This window comes from Pseudophryne corroboree, chromosome 6 (assembly GCF_028390025.1).
Source record: "Pseudophryne corroboree isolate aPseCor3 chromosome 6, aPseCor3.hap2, whole genome shotgun sequence".
Taxonomy (NCBI): domain Eukaryota; kingdom Metazoa; phylum Chordata; class Amphibia; order Anura; family Myobatrachidae; genus Pseudophryne; species Pseudophryne corroboree.
Window position 1 is genome coordinate 138,644,730 of NC_086449.1, and position 15,953 is coordinate 138,660,682.

Consider the following 15,953-nt stretch of genomic DNA (forward strand, 5'->3'; position numbering starts at 1 on the left):
CCCACCACTTAGCTCAAGTACCTCACCTATCGTTAAAGGAAATGGTACTAGTCCTGATTTGCTATGACCTTGAGGTACTTGAGAGCATACCCAACAATCTGTTTGATTTAACACACTACCCACTAAGGAGTGATAGTCACCCCATGGATGCCGGTCCATGTGGATATTAAAACTGGACTGACATTTCTTGATGCACCCATCCTCAACTATCACAGTGTCTACAGATACAGTTCTTTTCTCAGCTAACAATCCTTCACAATGTTTACAAATAACATGGCTGCTAGATCGTTTCCGGTACTCGCCTTTTGCTTGGTGGTTGTGTTGCTATTGGAAATTTACACCTCTGTCTCAGTCATCGGAACCTTTCTGGATCCTTTCTCGACCTCACTGGTATTCTCACCGAAACAGACTGCTCTGGTCAACATCATGGTCAACAGGAAAATCCATATCACAGTCTCTTGGGGCAAGTCCATCTTACAGGAGGAGAAAAGAAGAAATTTGTAGTGGGGGTACAGAAAAACAGTTTGAGGGGGAGAGAAACTTGTTACGATAATAAGTTCTCTAGTCTTGTTGTTCTTCTTGTTCTGCTGTCATCTCAAAGGTGCTGTCTCTCAGTCTTCCAAACGAACATTCCGGTGATGCAATATTCCTTCCAAACCAGCGATCTTTCTGTAAGGAGCAAAAAATCTTGCATTACCATTTGTCTAACTGAGGTGTGACATACCATCTTTAAAACATAAAAACATGAGTGAGAAGAGGGAGAGGAAAAAAAACAACAAGAGAGAGAGAACCGTTCACATATGTATGTATGTATATATATATATATATATATATATATATATATATAACATAACACATCAATAAACAACAGAAAAAAAACATTTTTCAAACATAAACATTTTTAAAACATTGTCAGATCATCAGGCTGTCATATCTACATGTCCAATGGTTTCCTTGCGCAGTCCCTCCCCCCAGCACCTCCATACTCCTCCCTCTGTATCTGGCCAGGATACATTGATGCGGATAGGTCATGCTGGGGTTTGGTAGACTTCTGCAAAGACCAAGCAGACATGCAATGTTTGAGTCCTACCAATAATTGTCAGAGATGGGGAGAGAAAAAGAAACATTCCACAGATACATTTACAACGTTTCACCCGGTCATTCCTGTGTCTTCAGGGAATGACCTCCCAATTTATTAACTATAACCTCAGGCTTACCATGAGTCCTAATGATCACCTTTCCTGACTACATATCATGAGTGTGGGCCAAAATTTTCCTCCCTGATTATAACTTGGTGTGTCCTAACTTTTTCTCATTTTCATGTCTAGGGGGTCTGACTTTATGTGGGCTGTTGCAGTTGCTGGGATAATGCCCTTCTCTTTTACAAAGGTAACAAACCCTGGGTTTCCTCCAAGTGTCAATGACCTGATGTCTTGGTTGATTTGATGCCTCCTCAAACGCTCGGATGCTCATCGCCATCAACCGTTTTCCCTGTGCTTCCCTGATTCCTTGGATACCATGATTATGTCGTTGTCTAGGGGGCTGATGTGACTTTTGTCTACTTCCTGATCTACAATCTCTTGCAAAATGACCTTCCTTCTGGCAATTGTAACAGATTTCCACATTTAAATTTCTCGCAGGGGTTTGGGGCTTATGCTGGAGTGGTCTTGTGGTTAGGGCCTGTATACTTGCGGCCATTAATTTATCACTTTGTGACTCTCTGTATCTGGTGATATTTCGATCAATATCAATAGCGGCCTCTCTTAATGCGGCCACTGAGATATTTCTCCAGTTTGGGTTGGTGGTCTGTACCCTTGTTCTCAATACCTCCTTTAAACCATTCATTAATACCTTAACCGCTATTTCTCTATGCTGTGCGCATGTTTTGATGTCTGTGATCCCAGTTTTCCTAGCCATTACTTGCAGTGCTCGATTGAAATAATTGGAAATACTTTCCCTTTCGTTTTGTCTTATGGAGAAGATTTCATTCCACTTGACAACGGCAGGGAAATATACTTCCAACTGTTGGTTTATCTGCTTAATACATTCCTGATTGTGTTCCTCCGTTTGAGGTACTTCTGTGTCTAATTGGCAATCAGTAATAAATTTTGCAGGGTCAACACTGGAGGGCAAACATGCCCTCAGCACAGTCCGCCAATCTTTGTTGGTGGGTTCTGTTGAGTTTCCTAGTTCTTTAATGAACCTTTGACATGCGACTAGATTTTTCCTTGGATCAGGAAATTCGGACATAATTGATCTCAATTCGGTCCGGGACCAGGGACAGCGCATTGCACTGTCCTGGACGGGAATGGTTCCCTGATCGTCAGTCTTCCCATTGGGGACTGTGATCACCCTGACAGGACTAAACTCAATTACATCACCTTGTTTTGGTCTTACAATATGGGGTACATTTGTTTGTGCGTGATATAAAACATTGTACGTACCTGTGGACACGACCTCACCTGACCCTCCGTTAGGGGGTTTGATTATTGCCTTTACCGATTTGGTCGCGTCCACCTGGATGTCTTGTGTGATGGCTGCTGGAAGAGGTGCCGACATCGTGTTGGGTTCACTTTCTTGCTCGTATTCCTGAGGGAAGTTTGAGGGAAATTCCTGAGGGTGCAATTTGCACGGGTTAATAGTTGTACATTTAACAGCATTACAATTATCATTGTTATGTTTATTACACTTATTCTTATCATCTATACTACAGTTGCTAAGTGCGTTTTTATTGTTCAACATTGTGCCTTTCTCCGCAACCATAATCCTCTCCATTGCCACATCTCTCCTCCCAAGATGAGTCAGATATGTCAGTTAGCTCTCTTTGCATTTCACTTTCCTGTTGCCATAATTTTAAACAATCATAATGTTTGATCCGTCTCTTTGCTGGTTTAATGAGACATATCCTTCTCCTTAAATTCATTAACACTTCTGGGCTAAAGCTACCTATTCTTGGGAATTTCTCCCCGTCATGTACAGTCATTCTTTCCCATTCATCACATAAAACCTCTGTGTGTGAACCGTATTTTTCACACATTACATACCTTGCCGACCCGATTGGTCGGTTTACTAAATCAACCCGAACCGAGGTTGATCGCCCCCTACCTGAACAACTGGCCCCCATAACTTGCAGGTGTTGCTTTTCTTCAGCGAACCCTTACAAAAACCAAGATGTCCGGGGCAGGCTGGCGGTGAAGTTTACCGAGTACTCCACTCACTTCTCGCCCACGTTGGCCAGTAACACAATCACTGTATCCAGAGCTGTTGTACCCAACCTAGGGCTCCTGTGAACCTTTATTTACTGGGGCGCGTTCCCCAGCAAGTATCGGTTGTTGGATAGTTCCTGAGTGACCAGCGAACTTCCCTTAAAATAAAAAAAATTTCACAAATCACGTTAAAATGTACAAATAGCGTTTATGACCTTCGTACGCAAAATGGTACCGGTCAGGTTTACTAATGCACACAATTACGTGCGGTACAATCGTTCAGCACATAAGCAACTAATCTTATGTGCGGAGCGACCAGTGGAATCGAAAATTACGGCTGCGAATTCCTTCAGCCAGAGCTTAATGGCCTATATGGGTTCCGCACCAACCCTTCTTGGTGTTGTGCTACTTGTCTCTATAGCGGACTTCCTTGTCTGCTGTACCTGGACCTCCTGGTCTGTTATGAGACCTCCTGGTCTGTTACAGTATGACCTCCTGGTCTGCTACACTCTAATGCTCAAATTTTATGTTTAACCAGGGATGCCTCCCTAGCCACCATGCACGTCACTTACATGTATGTACCTCCACGAGAACTCGATACTTTTCTCGTGGTTCAACCTCAAAATTGTATAATTGTGTAACACTCACTCACCACATGTACACTTTTGTTTCTATTTCTATTTCTGCGCAGAAATTTTCTTTAAGCCAGATGTGTTGTAAATTTGGAGAAGGATCTGTTAATTTAAATTTCGGATATTAAAATAGATTTGCGCTATTTATCGCCTGTTGCGCTATTTATCGCCTGTTAAAAAAATCAACACTATCGTGTGACTTGAGTTACGTGGGCGTACCCAGACGCTCCGTTGCGTAATTTACGCTGCGTGCGTCGGCCTTTGCGTACGCGAGTCTCAGCCCTTTGTTAGAGACACGTGTACACAAAACCAATGTCCACCGTAACACAACTAACACGTTTATCAATGTAGATGATCCTTGATCCTCTACTGAACACCACGCCAATCTCTCCTTGTATTTTTAGGTAGAGTTACATGTGCGCTTTACACTTTATCCCTTAATGCATTACTTTTACACTTTTAACTATGAAATAGCGACAAATCTCTCTTAGCACGTTTTATCAATTATAAAATGGCAAACAGGAGAGTGATATGAAAATACACGAATGAAAAAGAAATGCAGATATGTGCGTGTGTACGCAAGACAGAAATAAACAGTTTTAAAAGACACTAGCGTGTCGTTCTTACCTCCGGTTCCGGATTCCTTCAGCACCCTTTACTAAGCGAAGCAGACGCTTATCCTGTCAGCACTGCGAAGAATATGATCTCCCGCCCTTTGCTGATGGATAATGTCTGCTGAAATTACCTAGCAGAGATATGTGAAGGACAGGACGAGCCGCCAATTGATAAAGCTAAATATTTATCTTATTTAAAACCCTTTAAGAGGCCTAAGAACACTGTACGCTATTGACGTATGGAGTACCGTAAGGGTACGCACGTTGCGTAGCAATCGCTTAGCCGAGGTCGAGACGCTCAAGCGTCACGTTCGCTCACGGCCATGAGATCACAGGCAGGCACGCTATTGGCTGCTGACTAACGTAATGGTTCGCTATAGCGTAGCGGACGCTCGGGACCACGAGGAGATCACCAGCGGCGCAGACGCTCACAATGTTAAACCTTTATATCTAAACCATAAACAATGTAATATGCAGTAAAACCTTAGTGTAGAGATAGGGTGTAGATGCAACACAGTGTAACCTTATTAACTTAAAAGCTGTTTGAGCGTCACCGACGCTCTGTGAATACTTAACACTATAATAAATACACAACTACCGGGCTTAGGGTCTAACGCCTTATATGAATGTTATACTTGCAAAAAGAATAATACAGTACAAGGCATACACTACAATATAACATAGACTAACTAACCCGGTAACTACACAGGAACTACAATACAATACTATTACGTTTAAGAGAATACGAGAGAAAGAGGAGAAGAGAGAGAGAGAGAGAGATAGAGATATGGCTCAGAACAACAAGAAAGACAATATGATTGCGGAGAAAACTTACGCACAAAGGGGAACGATCGCATGCGCCTCTGGACATCCAGCTCCCGATTATCAGCAATGAGAACCGTTGAAGAGTGAGAGCTGGATGTGATCGGCTTGTCTATTTATGCCCCACACACAATACAATTCAATGGTCCTTACAATCTCATTGTTCATTGGACACAGGAATTCCTCCTCGCATTATAACAAAAGGTCATAGGTTGATTCATACAGGTGGGCTGTGACAATTTCCAACTGCTCAGGTGGGTGGGAAACTAGGTTTCCCGCCGCATGGATAAGTAAGTGCAAATAATAGTAAATGGACATAAACTTCTTATGTCCATAACTATTCGCACGAGCGATTAATTCGCTTCAAACCAACACCGGAATATTGCTAATTAAATACTCTTCCGATGGATACTAAACACCACTGTATTACTCCTGTCTGACCCTTCGTATCAAACAAAGAGGGATTTCTCTGTCCACGAACATGCTACATTAACCAAACTTTCAGAATCTATCAAAGGGACCATGATCTACAAAATACATTATATAGTGAAAACATGTAACGATTGAGTCGCACGCTACGAACACATAAACTCTACCGTAATTGCACATACCGCGCGCCTGCGGGTGCCCGCAACAGCGAGTATGCGCACGCACGGGAGAGCGCACGCATGCGCAGCGCGGACCTGTATGAGGTGCAAATATGGCAGTGTGCATCGTGATATTTTTCTGACTTTGACAGTTGCACCTAACTTAAAGTACATCAGGATCAGAGCTGTATCCTGAATTTCAAGTACTCACCTAATACCTTGTCAGTACTTTCAGTGATTGGAGGTGGTCTTTTGAATTCTTTCACCAGTGAATTTTCTTTCCAGAGTTCAAAGCATGGGTCCTACAGAATTTGGTCACAATGATGGGGTCAGTGCCTTGTCCCTCAATCTTGCTGTGCATGAAGTTGTTGGGCACAATGGTCACCTTCAAGACCATTTAGTACACCTCATTCCACTCAAGAGAATTCAAGTGGGAAATTCTCTCGTTCTGTCCGACAGCACTTGTCACTCTATCCATTGGTGGCTGATTTCCACTTATTTTCTCCAGGGATGATCCTTTGTCACTCCATATTGGGTCAGTGGGACCACAGATGAGAGTCTCCTAGGTTAGGGTGCCATGACATTAAATATTTTGCTCCAAGGCCTTTGGTCACAATCAGACATGGCTCTTCCAATCAGTTTGCTTGAGCTCTGAGCCATCTTTCTGGCTTTTTTGGGAGTTTACTCCATTCTGGCTGGCCAGCCACTTCGTATTCAGTCAGACAATGCCACAGACATTTATTTCCAGCGCCATTTAGCAGTTTTCCACCGTTTCGTCCGCTGGTAGCACAGTACGTTCTTAATCTATCAGTTCTCAGGCAAACTCCATTTGAGCCTTTAGATTCAGCATATCTTCAGTTTGTTACTTGAAAGCTGGTCTTCCTTATAAGTATTGCCCTAGCTCGGCGTGTTTCCGAGTTGTGGGTTTGTTTTGCTAGCTTCCTTTTTCGTCTTCCATGACAATAGAGTGGTTCTCTGTACGGTACTTACATTCCAGCCAAAAGTTTTGTCAGTTAAATCAGGAAATTGTCTTTCCATTTTCCCTCCTTCAGCAACTAATTCAGAGATGGAGTCAGCTGCTGCGTTCGTATGAAGCAGGTGCATCCATCGGGTCGGTGCACGCTCAATGGCCATAGTGCATGTACGCAACCCTTCACAATGCAGACTCATCTCATCTCAGCTGTTGGGGGGCCACTGGCGCTCAACGCAGTCACTCTGACAAACAAAAATGGCGCCAAACTGCCTGGTAGGGTCGACTTCTTCAAATTGATGCATTCACAATTGTGAACGCATCATGGGATGGGGACACAGAGATGTTGGATGGCCTGTGCTGTGCGGCCCCCACCATGTGAGTAGATGGACGCAGCTCTTGCTGCGGAAGAAAGATCTGCATCCATCTCTGAATAACCCCCTTAACCCGGGACCGGGATGATCTGGCTCTGCTAGACGCAGTCCAAGCTCTGTGGATTTACTTGAACAAGACTTCTGTTTGCACAGATTCACTGCATGTTTTTTACAACACACATGAACGTGGTTGGCCGGCTACAAAGCAGACCATTGCGCATTTGATCAGCTGCGTCATCACTCACGCCTATTCTAGTGTCAGCATATTCCACTAGGAGGGTGGTGTCCTCCTTGGCAGTGTGACACAGGGCTTTGAGGGAACAGGTCTGTCATGCAACTACCTGGTCCTCTGTCTACATGTTTGCTAATTTCTGCTGCGGGGTACACTGGGCTCCACAAGGAATAACATCGGGGTGTAGAGTAGGATCTTGATCCGAGGCACCAACAGGCTCAAAGCTTTAGACTGTTCCCAAGATGCACAGCGCCGCCTCCTCTATAACCCCGCCTCCATGCCAGTGAGCTCAGTTTGTAGTTGGTGCCTGCAGTAGCAGGTCACTTAACAGGGGGCTGCTTCAGGCAGCCTATTCTTAGCTTTAACTTTAAAGACAGAAGAGGACTCTACAAAGGGCTGCAGCAGGCTGTGTCTGATAGACGTCTCTGCTGCAGCTCCATCACCCCCAGCGGCGCTGTATACTCCCACGCCGCGGTTGCCGGGTCACTACAGCGGAGGCGCCGGCTTCTTCCTCTGTCCTCGCGAGAGTCACACACACGCCGCCATCTCCCGGATCGCGGGGCCGCTGACAAGGGGGAGGTAAGGGGCTTCTGTGCCGCACTTTGCACCGCGATACCACGTGGCCGTAGGAGACGGGCCACGCACGAGATGGCGTGGACACAGATTACTGGGCTGATGTTCCACTAGCCACCAGGGTGGTTCTATATGGGCACAGGTCAGGGGGGACGTTGTACCATTACCCCCCCCCCCCCCCCCCCCCGCTTTCTTTACTGCCTGCATGCCCGGTGGGGTTGCCAGCAGGGGGAGCAGGCCGGACCTGAGGCCCCTCCCCCCAGCCCCAGGGCGCCATTTCTGCAATGTTTCCGACTTTGAGCTGCATATCTCTCCCTCACTCCTGACCAGCGGCCATCACAGATTGAGCTGAGCTGTTTCTAGGACTGCTGGGGCAAATCCTCCTCTGTGGAACCGCCTGACTGCCAGTGCTGTGCTTCCTACAGGACACTTGAGTATTCTACCTGTCACTGCGACTGTGCTAGTTAAGAAAGAGTGCATACTGTCAGGGTTGTGTGGTACAATCACCCTGTGATATACATCCAGTGCTTACTGCGTTTGTTATATCTATTGTTATCACATATAGCCATACTGAGTATTACTTTGTATTGCTAGTCCAGTGCAGTTTATGGTACATATTTCTGCATGGTACGTTTGTGACTATGGGGGTCATTCCGAGTTGATCGCTAGCTGCTTTCGTTCGCTGTGCAGCGATCAGGCAAAAAAAAAACCCGGCACTTCTGCGTATGCGGTGCAGTGCGCACGCGCATCGTACTATTACAACGAACGATGTAGTTTCACACAAGGTCTAGCGATGCTTTTCAGTCGCACTGCTGGCCGCAGAGTGATTGACAGGAAGAGGGCGTTTCTGGGTGTCAACTGACCGTTTTCAGGGAGTGTTCAAAAAAACGCAGGCGTGCCAGGAAAAACGCATGCGTGGCTGGGCGAACGCAGGGCGTGTTTGTGACGTCAAAACAGGAACTGAATAGTCTGAAGTGATCGCAAGCGCTGAGTGGGTCTAGAGCTACTCTGAAACTGCACAAAATTTTTTTGTAGCCGCTCTGCGATCCTTTCATTCGCACTTCTGCTAAGCTAAAATATACTCCCAGTGGGAGGCGGCATAGCGTTTGCACGGCTGCTAAAAACTGCTAGCGAGCGAACAACTCTGAATGACCCCCTATATACGTATGTGTGCATGTAGCTGCTGCGTGGTTGCCTTATTGCAGGGTATTTCACTCAGCGTGCTATTCCTATATTACTATACCTGTGGGGGCCAAGTGTTTCAGGTTTTCTCTGATAATATAGGTTTGTTTCACAAGATATGCTACTGGAGTATTTTTTACATCTGAATTATAGTCACCATATGTTCTATTCCTATTGAACTCTCGGTCTGTGCCAGCTTCGGCTGTTTCTCTGAGAGTTCTTACTAGGTATAGTGCTGCTACAAAAAAACAACAACAACTTTTTGTACCGGGTTGCCCATTACTGTGCGCATTGTTATGTCTGCTACACGTGGCAATGACGTTGGGGCCTCTCCCACACTGCGTGGTAGTGAGGCCACTGACGGAATGGAGGATCATTTAGCGCTGAGAGTTCAGGTTCAGGGGCTTCCTTGCCCCCCAGTGGGTCGGTAGCACTCGGGGCATCACAAGAACCACCTTGGGCTACATTTTTCACATTGTTAAACACGCTTGTAACTAAATTGACGCCCCCTGTGGGACCACCTGTGCCACTACCACAGATTATGGTCCCCCTGCTGTGAACCCGCCATGGGCGGATCAGATTTCCACTCAGTTACAGCATTTGAACCGATCCATGTCCAAATCTATGGGTCACTCTCGCCCGCATAAGACTAAGTCGTCTTCTAAAAGGGCCATTACCTCCTCCTGATCTGCGGCCTTAACGGACACGTCCTCCGAGGAGGACGGTGCTTATACTGACCCCTCGGATGCTGATGTTTCAGATGGGGAGGGGAAATCGTCCGTGGATGTCTCGGATTTGATTGAGGCGATACAGCTCATTCTTCAGGTGGCTGATGATTCTGAGCCTGAGACTGTCTCCAAGAAACCTGATTAGGTTTAAGTGTAAGAAGGTGGTTAAGCAGGTTTTACCCTACTCTAAACACCTGATTGACATACGTCAGGAATCCTGGGAAAATCCGGGGACAAAGTTTACACCGAATAAGAGACTGTTGGCTCGCTATCCTCTCTCTGCGGAGGTGTGTAAAAATTGGGAAACCTCTCCGCCTGTAGATTCTCATGTGGCGCATATGGTTGTTTCCTCTGCCCTGCCAGTAACTTCCGTCACCTCTCTGAAGGAACCGACAGATCGTCGGGTGGAGAGCTGTTTAAAAGCGATTTATACCCTGTCTGGGGCTGTTCAAAGGCCAACTATTGCAGCGACTTGGGCTGCTGAAGCTGTTGAGGTGTGGGCTCAGGAACTCGAGGTGGAACTGCCTTCTGATGCTTCTGAGCATGCTCGTCAATATCTCTCATATATTGCCACGGCTTCTCTGTACCTTAAGGAGGCGGCCTCTGATGCCGGGGTGCTCGCGGCCAACGCTGTTACTGCGTCCATTTTGGCCAGACGTATCCTTTGGTTGAGATCCTGGTCGGTGGATTTAGAATCCGGTACTTCCTTTCAAGGGAGACATTCTCTTTGGAGAAGACCTCAATAAGATTGTGGCTGACCTGGCTACTGCTAAAACAGCCTGCTACCTAGTACGGCTCCTTCCGCACAGAAGGCTAAAAGTACTTTCCCTCAGCCCTTTCGTACTCCAGGTAAAGCAAAAGGTCAGGCATACCCAAAGCAAGCCCGTACTTCCAGGCCTGCCAAGCCCAGACCGAAGCGTGCTTGGGCCGCCCGTCAGCCAGCTAAAAAAACTGATAAGCCGGCCGTATGACAGGGCGGGAATCCCAGGGTGGGGGCCGAGTTCTAGGTTTTACCCAGGAATGTTTGAAGACCACTTTGGATACCTGGGTGAGGGAAGTCGTTGCTCAAGGTTACGCCATACCCTTCAAGAATCGCCCCCCTCATAGATTTTGCCTTACAGATGTGCCTCTGGATCCGGGAAAAGCAAACACGTTGCACTCTGTGGTACATTCCCTCCTGTCCACAGGAGTGGTGGTACAGGTGCCTCTGACTCAGAGGGGCAAGGGGTTCTATTCACCACTGTTTCTAGTCCCGAAACCGAACAGGTCCTCGCGGCCCATTCTCAATCTGAAGTCCTTGAACAAGCATGTGCGAATTTCCAAGTTCCGTATGGAAACGCTGCGCTCTATTGTTCTGGCCATGGAGCCTAGGGACTATATGGTCTCCCTGGACATACAGGATGCCTACCTACATATTCCTATTGCAGTATCTCATCAGCAGTACCTACGGTTTGCAGTGGGCAACCTTCATTACCAATTTCGGGCGTTACCTTTTGGTTTGACAACGGCTCAGCGAGTCTTCACCAAGGTTATGGCGGTCATGACGGCCACGCTATGCCGTCAAGGGGTCAGGATACTACCATACCTAGATGATTTGTTGATCCTGGCGAGTTCCCCAAAAGTTCTCCTGTGTCCTCTCGATTTGACAATCCAGTGCACGAAAGCCCACGGATGGCTGACCAACTGGAAGAAATCCTCCCTGGTTCCGGCTCGGAGCATGGTACACCTGAGAGCGTTGTTGGACACCCACAACCAGCGGTTGTTCCTGTCTCAGGAGAAAGTCCTGAAGCTTCAGGACAAGATCCGATGCTTCCTATCCCGTCCGCAAGTGTCGATTCATTCGCGATGCAAGTGCTAGGTCTCATGGTGTCTGCTTTCGACATGGTGGAGAATGCTCAATTCCATTCTCGCCCTCTGCAAAAGTTGTTTCTGTCCAAGTGGGATGGCCTGCCTCACCGGATCAGATCTCACATGATCTCCCTATCTCCGGAGGTCCGTCTGTCCCTGAGCTGGTGGCTTCAGGACCAACGATTGAGCAGGGGCCGTCCCTTCTGGATATCCAACTGGGTCCTGCTGACGACGGATGCCAGTCTAAGAGGTTGGGGCACAGTGTTGGAACAACACTCTCTCCAGGGTCGGTGGACTGAGGAGGAGTCTCTACTCCCGATAAACATTCTGGAATTGCGGGTAGTGTTCAATGCATTGACAATGGCCCACCATCTGATACAGACCAGACCTGTTCAAGTACGATCGGACAACGCCACCACGGTGGCGTACATCAATCATCAGGGCAGCATTCGAAGCCTCATGGCAATGAGGGAAGTATCAAGGATTCTTCAGTGGGCAGAACGCCATCTGCCGGCCATATCAGCTGTGTTCATTCTGGGGGTTCTGAACTGGGAGGCGGACTATCTCAGTCGTCAGGACGTGCAAGCCGGAGAATGGGTCTACATCCGGAGGTGTTTCAACTTCTCGTGGACAAGTGGGGTCTCCCAGATGTGGAACTGATGGCGTCTCGACACAATCACAAGGTTCCGGTCTTTGGAGCAAGGACAAGGGATCCTCAAGCAGCGTTCGTGGATGCTCTGTCAATCCCGTGGAACTTTCGGCTGCCGTATGTGTTCCCTCCGGTGTCACTCCTGCCCAGAGTAATACGGAAGTTCAAGCAAGAAGGAGAAAACCTACTTCTAGTTGCACCAGCGTGGCCCAGGCGGCACTGGTTCTCCCATCTACAGGGCCTCTCGTTGGATCGTTCCCTTCTACTTCCACAACGACCAGACCTCCTCGTTCAGGGCCCTTGTGTTTACCAGGATTTGGCCCATCTGGCTTTGACGGCATGGCTCTTGAAGCTTCCGTCCTGAGGGCCAAGGGTTTTTCTGAGGCGGTCGTTCAAACTATGTTGAAGGCCCGTAAACCGGCTTCTGTTCGGATATACCATAGGGTCTGGAATGCTTACTTTACTTGGTGTGCGTCTCACAATCATGACGTTTTAAGTTTAGTGCGGCCAAACAATTGGCCTTTCTACAGCAAGGCCTGGATTTAGGCCTGCGTCTGGCCTCCCTCAAGGTTCACATCTCTGCCTTGTCGGTTTGGTTTCAGAGAAAGATCGCTACCCTACCTGATGTCCATACTGTCACAAACTGAGGGCTGGTGCTGACCAGGGGGAGCCTCAGTTGTAGGGGCTGAGGTATATGTGTACCTGGGAGGCAGTACAGGGTTCTTAGACAAGCAGGGAACCTTTAGAACAAATGCCCGAAGGCGTGACCAAGACAACGAAGGAAAGTTCAAAGGTTTATTAAACACAGTTCAGAGGAATACGGATGACTTGGTACAGGTAACAGGAATCACAGTTCAGAGAAATACTTGGGATCGATGGCGGAGCACCGATGGAGACTTGGGATCGATGGCGGAGCACCGATGGAGACTTGGGATCGATGGCGGAGCACCGATGGAGACTTGGGATCGATGGCGGAGCACCGATGGAGACTTGGGATCGATGGCGGAGCACCGATGGAGACTTGGGATCGATGGCGGAGCACCGATGGAGACTTGGGATCGATGGCGGAACACCGATGGTGACTTGGGATCGATGGCGGAGCACCGATGGAGACTTGGGATCGATGGCGGAGCACCGATGGAGACTTGGGATCGATGGCGGAGCACCGATGGTGACTTGGGATCGATGGCGAAACACCGATGGTGTCTTGGGATCGATGGCGGAACACCGATGGTTACTGGCAGGGCACAGCACCGCTGGAAGCTAGAAGCTGGAAGCCGGTCTCAGGTAACTGCCAGTCACAGGGAGCAATGTAGACACTGCAGAGTCAGGCTGTACAGCAGAGAAAGTCCATGGAACGACTGCACACTGGAATCACTGAAGACAATTGAAGCACTGACAACTCTTTCCAGCCCAGGAACAAGATATTTATACCAGCTGGGAAACAGGGATTGGCTGGCTGATTAAGCAGAGTCCAGAGTGCAGCTGCTGGGTAATTAGGTAGAAACCAGAGTGCAGCTGATAGGCTGAAAGGTATCATGTGATTAGGAAAACATGGCTGCGCCCATGTTAGCTTTTGGAGGGAAAGATTGTTTGTAACTTGCATGTGAAACTTAACCCTGATGCTGCCAGAATCACAGTAAGGAGATTAGAGACAATGAGATGCAGCGTCCTGCACACAGACAGTGCAGATGGAATCCAGGCTTGGAACACTGGGACAGTCTCAGGAGACATTTGGAAGGTAAATACTGATAAGGAATTACCTGGATCGTGACAGCACCCCCTCCTTTAGGAGTGGCCCCAGGACACTTCTTATAAATTCTTTACCTGAACAAACGGAAGAATCTAGATTGAATCCTGATGAACTTGAACTGGCTGGATCCAGAGGAGACTGTACTGGACCTATGGACGAGACCAGATTGAGTCCAGACAAACTTGAACCGGCTGAGACCGGCGGAGACTTTGGACCGACGGATAGGACTGGATTAGATCCGAAGATGCTGGAGTCGGCTGGAACTAAAGGAGGCTGATCCGGACAGACGGATGGGACCGGATTGGGTCCAGAAAAGCTTGAACCGGCTGGGACCGGAGGAGTCTTTGGATTGATATTCGAATCAGCTGGAACTGAAGGAGTCTTTGGACCTACGGATGGAACCGGATTGAGTCTGGAGACAGTTGAATCAGCTGGAACTGAAGGAGTCAGAATCCGGTTAGAACCGGAATGAGTGGTATCCGAGTGTTCAGTTAGACCATCCTGGACCTGGTCCATGCTGGATGCCAACAGGGTGGTGCTCTCTGAAGACGGCAAACAGGAGTTCATAACTGCATCTGTAGCACAAAAATTTCCATCTGGGAACTTGGCTCTGGATACTTCCCTTGGGGCTGAAACTTTGGTGACCCCTCCTGGGGTTGACGAATCAGACACCTCTCTCAGGGTTGTTTTCTCCAGCACCCCTCCTGGGGCTGACAGATCAGAAACTCCTTTTTGAGAAGACTCATATGCCCCTACTAGAGCTTGAACATTGGATACCCCTCCTGGGGTTGTAGACACAGACGCCCCTTCTTGGGCTGTAGACACAGACGCCCCTTCTTGGGCTGTAGACACAGACGCCCCATCTTGGGCTGTAGACACAGACGCCCCATCTTGGGCTGTAGACACAGACGCCCCATCTTGGGCTGTAGACACAGACGCCCCATCTTGGGCTGAGTAAAGAGCGTCATCATTCCAGGAAAGTTCGGACGCTAGGATCTGGTACTGTACCAGATATTTACCGACTGTTCGTGTCCCCTGATGTAGCCTGAGGATATCAGAGGAGGCAGAAGTCACACGACCTGGTTCATCAAAGATGCACCTGAAGGTTGCCACGAAGTCTGCATATGAAGAGAGCAGGGCATCAGACTTCTCCCATAGAAGTGATGCCCAATCGAGGGCGGAGCCACTGAGGAGGGAGATGATGTAAGCAACCTTTGTGAGGTCAGTTGGGAAACTGCCAGGCTGTAACTCGAAATATATCTCACACTGATTTAGGAAACCCCGACAGGCTTTTGGGGAACTATCAAACTTGGCAGGTGTCTGTAAATGGAGACAAGGAGCAGAAACGGGAATGGTGGGTGGGGATACCACCAAAGGTACTGCAGTTGGCACACTGGACGCCCCTGAACCACGGAGGGTTACTTGTATTCCATCCAGCCGAGAGGAGAGGTCCTGGAGACAGCGAATCACATGGCCCTGTGCAGTCTCCTGACGTTCAAGGCAGGCTGCAAGTTCTTGCATCGGCCTGGTCGCTTGGACCTGGTCTCCGGACGGATCCATTAGGTCAGTGCTTACTGTCACAAACTGAGGGCTGGTGCTGACCAGGGGGAGCCTCAGTTGTAGGGGCTGAGGTATATGTGTACCTGGGAGGCAGTACAGGGTTCTTAGACAAGCAGGGAACCTTTAGAACAAATGCCCGAAGGCGTGACCAAGACAACGAAGGAAAGTTCAAAGGTTTATTAAACACAGTTCAGAGGAATACGGATGACTTGGTACAGGTAAC